Source organism: Electrona antarctica (assembly GCF_951216825.1).
Source record: "Electrona antarctica genome assembly, chromosome: 9".
Lineage (NCBI taxonomy): Eukaryota > Metazoa > Chordata > Actinopteri > Myctophiformes > Myctophidae > Electrona > Electrona antarctica.
In genome coordinates, this window is record NC_136790.1 from 11,582,719 (window position 1) to 11,588,936 (window position 6,218).

Genomic DNA, 6,218 nt, shown 5'->3' on the forward strand with positions numbered 1-6,218 from the left:
TGGAAAGACCTGAGTGCCATGACACCCCATGCAAGATTTGTGTTGTTAAAATATTCATTTGTTTTTTCTAAACTAACTATACATGCTCACAATGCGGCGCACACGGCCATTTTGAAATGGGCAGATATGGGGTTAAAGTGACTAAACTGATTTTGGTGATATTAACACATTTTGCTGGGGTCCCCTTGGAACCCCCTTTGAGAAATGAGAACCACTGATGAGAAATAACATTGAAGCATTTTGCTAAATATTTCAAAAGCATCTATATAGTGTGCTGTGCTCTTGTATGATGGAGTCAGGGCAAAAAATAATTGAGGAGACATTGTGGAGGCACTGGGGGGACAGTGGGGACACTGTGGAGGCACTGGGGATCCATTGGGGAGGCACTGTGGGGACACTGGGGAGGCTCTGTGGAGGCACTGGTGGGACACTGGGGAGGCTCTGTGGAGGCACTGGTGGGACACTGGGGAGACACTGGGGAGGTACTGGGGAGGCACTGGGCGGGCACTGGGGGGACACTGGGCAGACAGAGTTGGGACAGAGTAAAAAAAAATATGTCGGCCTGTAGGAAGAACTGGGCCTGGATGGAGTAGTGCTTTCATTTACGAGAGAGGGAAAAAAAACATACACATTTGAAACTTGGTGATACAAGGTTTCTGCCCGACGATATATAGCATTGGTAACAACTGACATGACAGATACATTCCCGTATTGAAAGGTATAAATTAAGCATACTGTATATATATATATATATATATATATATATATATATATATATATATATATATATACGTAGTGTTAGTTCAAGCAGGACACGGAGGTCTCGCATGACTCTGCTGTAATCGGCTGTCAGTCAGCTGATTGTAATCAATCAGCCTAGCTTCCTATTCCCTATTCACAGCTCTTCTGGTCATTGCGTCGCACTTCCATATCCAATCAGAGCTCACGTTCTTAACAGAGAAGCTCCTTTTATTAAAAGATTTGTCTTGGGGCTTTTTTATGCCTTTATTCAATGGACAATAGACTGACAGGAAATGGGGAGAGAGATGGGGAGCGACACGCAGCAAAGGTCGGGATTCAGGTTGCCCTGCCCGCCATGCTGGCAGCCCGGGCCACCCTGACCGCCACAGAGAGGCTATTTTAAATACGGCTTTGCATTCTTGCTTCCTGCTTAGAATCCGCTTCGTATTGCTATTGTATCCCTATGGGGGGTTTGCTTAACATTCCCTGATTTTCCTTAGCATCCTACTTGGTCAAAATTCAGGGAACATCTCAGAGAGTGGAGACTGTATTCCTTTTTTTGCAATAAATGGTTAATTTACTTTGACATGAGTGTTTCTGACTAAACAACTTGTATAGAGAGTATGCGCATGCTTAAAGTGAATGGCAAATCGAGTGGCAAATGGAGTGGCAAAGCAACAGGCAAAGTGAGTTTAACATCGTTTAATGTTGTTTAATGCAATCAGATATGACCTTTCTGTGTGGATGTATGGGCTGTCAAGGCCAGAAAGTAGTTTTTTGCCACTCAGTAGGCGTTCCTGCATAACTTCCTGGTTTGATGTCACGCGCATACCCTCTATTGGTGTTCCAGGAGTAAACCATTCAAGATCCCATCTTCTCTATTGGTGTTCCAGGAGTAAACCATACCCTCTATTGGTGTTCCAGGAGTAAACCATACCCTCTATTGGTGTTCCAGGAGTAAACCATACCCTCTATTGGTGTTCCAGGAGTAAACCATTCAAGATCCCATCTTCCCACTTATGGAGGTTCTTTCTCCCCCACTAGAATGCTTGATGGCATAGGACAGAGGAGATGTGTACCATACCATAGGACAGAGGAGATGTGTACCATACCATAGGACAGAGGAGATGTGTACCATACCATAGGACAGAGGAGATGTGTACCATACCATAGGACAGAGGAGATGTGTAGCATACCATAGGACAGAGGAGATGTGTGCCATACCATAGGACAGAGGAGATGTGTACCATACCATAGGACAGAGGAGATGTGTACCATACCATAGGACAGAGGAGATGTGTACCATACCATAGGACAGAGGAGATGTGTACCATACCATAGGACAGAGGAGATGTGTACCATACCATAGGACAGAGGAGATGTGTACCATACCATAGGACAGAGGAGATGTGATGGCATAGGACAGAGGAGATGTGTACCATACCATAGGACAGAGGAGATGTGTACCATACCATAGGACAGAGGAGATGTGTACCATACCATAGGACAGAGGAGATGTGTACCATACCATAGGACAGAGGAGATGTGTACCATACCATAGGACAGAGGAGATGTATGCCAAGATCTGCACTATAGATAAGCTCGAGTGGCACTTCATGATGTGCAAACGGCATGCTATTTTCATTTCACGAGCAGTTTAATACTGTACAATGTAATAATGGTTTATGTGGTTTTTACAGGGCATCGTCTTGGGGTTCATCCAGCAGGACATTAGTTTCAGCAGGGCATCATATTGTAGCTGTCAGGCAGGAACCTGGTATCTCCATATTTTATATTATATTATGTCTTTCCCCTTGTAAATAAATGCCCTATACTTCGTCATACTAACTACGGTGTCACACAAACGTAGCAAATTATTTAGGTGATCTGCAAGCTCACAACGCTTCGCGATTCAACGCGTTGTAGATTTGAAAAACATTTAAAGTGAAAGTGTTTTAGGAATATTGAAACAGAAACGTATTAACAATTAGCTTGCGACTAAATAACTCACTTTGTCATTTCTACTTTCTATCTTTTAAAAGCATGTACTTTTGAATACTAGCAAGTACCCCAGTACTTTAACTCAAGTTAATCTGACTAGAGCAAATGTTACGTGTAGTTTAGCTTAATTGTTGCATATATATATATATATATATATATATATATATATATATATATACATACACACACACACACACACACACACACACACACGTACCATTTTGGTGGGTTATTACATAATGCACTGTATAATTACATTTACATTATATAAAAGTGCAACTCCCACATTTTGTAATATCCCAATAATACTGTATTTGTAATATTTTAACACCACAAATTTGGCACTAAATCTTTTCTGATGGGGGTCCACGGCCAATAGTCTATCCAATATGTAATAATGTATTACATAATACAGTGTGATTATATAATTCGGTGTTACATAATGTGTTGTTCCGTGCCTTTATTCTTCAACACATGTTATTTAACTTTCTCCCAATTTAGCCATTGACACTTCCCCCCCCCCCTGTGGCTCCCAGTATACAACCACTGTGTTGGCCTGGGAAGGAAATGTGAAAGGATTTTAGTGACTTCTGAAAATACAGACATGATGACTTTCCTTTCCTTTGGGCCCTAAAGGAAAGGAAAGTCATCATGTCTTTATACTACTACTTCCTTCTTCCCCACCTTTCCACTCAACATCAGACACACGCACACGTACACACACACACACACACACACACACACACACACACACACACACACACACACACACACACACACACATTTTAACAATTTATTTATGTCCATACAGAGGAAATTGCAAACAAGGACATAAATAGTTCAGGTGCAGCAAAGTTACATCCACAAAATCAAGGAATATGTCACGATACAACAAGAATGTCATGTCACCCAGCATTCCATGGGCACAAGTAGTGTAGGCATGCATCCTACACTGGCCACCAACAACCAGTCTCAGGCTGGACCACCAGAGGAAACAATTTCCCAGTCCACTCCTGCATTGCCGCCCGGTGTCATATCGTTCCCGGTAGCGTGGCTAAACCCATGGGCCCAAAATCCACCCACTGTTGTTCTGACAGCGGATGGACACACCACTAGAAGGCCAGGTCCAACGCCTCTCTTCCCTGCTCATGGGAAGGTCCACCAAGCAGCACTTGGTATACTCCATCGGTGAGCAGTGCCTTGTTGTATGCAAGCTTGCGATGGTGTTGAAGCACACAGTCCACAGAGGTTGCAAATGCATCTTAAATCTGCACCCACTACATTAACGATGGTAGTTACAACGGAGCAGTTTAACGTCATGCTCAGGACACACACACACACACACACAGCCATGTCTTCCATATCCCGCTGTACTACTCTTGCACACAGTTGTGGGTGTGCAGACAGATCTTTTTCAATGTGATAGTCAGTGGGTCGTAGCTGAGGTGGGGAATCGGAATGTTCAAGGTTGGCCCTTAACGTGCCATGTCCGTTGTCCAAGTGTCCCTGAGCAAGAGACGGCTCTCCCCTTATACTGCTCCCCATGCAGGGCCTGAGTTAATGGTGCCCACTGCTCCTAATAGTTACCACGGGCAAATGCAGAGGATGAGTTAATGGTGCCCACTGCTCCTAATAGTTACCACGGGTAAATGCAGAGGATGAGTTAATGGTGCCCACTGCTCCTAATAGTTACCATGGGTAAATGCAGAGGATGAGTTAATGGTGCCCACTGCTCCTAATAGTTACCACGGGTAAATGAGTTAATGGTGCCCACTGCTCCTAATAGTTACCACGGGTAAATGAGTTAATGGTGCCCACTGCTCCTAATAGTTACCATGGGTAAATGCAGAGGATGAGTTAATGGTGCCCACTGCTCCTAATAGTTACCACGGGTAAATGCAGAGGATGAGTTAATGGTGCCCACTGCTCCTAATAGTTACCACGGGTAAATGAGTTAATGGTGCCCACTGCTCCTAATAGTTACCATGGGTAAATGCAGAGGATGAGTTAATGGTGCCCACTGCTCCTAATAGTTACCACGGGTAAATGCAGAGGATGAGTTAATGGTGCCCACTGCTCCTAATAGTTACCACGGGTAAATGCAGAGGATGAGTTAATGGTGCCCACTGCTCCTAATAGTTACCACGGGTAAATGAGTTAATGGTGCCCACTGCTCCTAATAGTTACCATGGGTAAATGCAGAGGATGAGTTAATGGTGCCCACTGCTCCTAATAGTTACCACGGGTAAATGCAGAGGATGAGTTAATGGTGCCCACTGCTCCTAATAGTTACCACGGGTAAATGCAGAGGATGAGTTAATGGTGCCCACTGCTCCTAATAGTTACCACGGGTAAATTAGTTAATGGTGCCCACTGCTCCTAATAGTTACCATGGGTAAATGCAGAGGATGAGTTAATGGTGCCCACTGCTCCTAATAGTTACCATGGGTAAATGCAGAGGATGAGTTAATGGTGCCCACTGCTCCTAATAGTTACCATGGGTAAATGCAGAGGATGAGTTAATGGTGCCCACTGCTCCTAATAGTTACCATGGGTAAATGCAGAGGATGAGTTAATGGTGCCCACTGCTCCTAATAGTTACCACGGGTAAATGCAGAGGATGAGTTAATGGTGCCCACTGCTCCTAATAGTTACCACGGGTAAATGCAGAGGATGAGTTAATGGTGCCCACTGCTCCTAATAGTTACCACGGGTAAATGCAGAGGATGAAAATTGCACAGTGATGAAACAGAACCTGCCGAGTTTGAAAAATGGCCGTGATTCAAGCAAAGGCCCCGCAAGTATAGAGGGTAACCGGATACTGGTTAGCGGGTACTATAGGGTTTCCCGAACCGATCACGTGATCGGAAATCTGGGCCGATCACATCATTTTCAAAATGATCGGAATCGGATCGGGAGCAAAATAAATGAGATCGGGACATCCCTAGTATCAATATCATATCCATATCATGATATTAGACTGGATATTGTCTGTGATTTTGCATGTTGTACTGTTGTGATAAGGCATAAGTGTTCTACAAAAATATAAATATCGGATCGGGAAAAATCAGAAAATCAAATCGGTATCGGCAGATACTCAAACACATGATCGGAACATCCCTATTGCTGGTACCATTAATTTCTGTCACCAGTGATACGTACAACGGAACATGCTTCCAGACAGGATATTATTAAGGGCCGTCTACACCAAGAACAACAACAATACTCCCCCCACTAGCGCCAGGAAGGTTCACTCCCCTTAATGTTGAACCCCTAATTGCTTCCGATGAGCAGGTTGGTACCTTGCATGGTTTCCTCTGCCGTCGTGTATGAATGTGTGTGAATGGGGGAATGTAATGCATCTACAGTGTGTACAGCACCTTGGATAAAGGCGCTATATAAATGCACCAGTTACTCATGAGACTGGAACTAAAACCTATACGGTTTACTTCTCCTTTAAAAGCAAAAACACATTC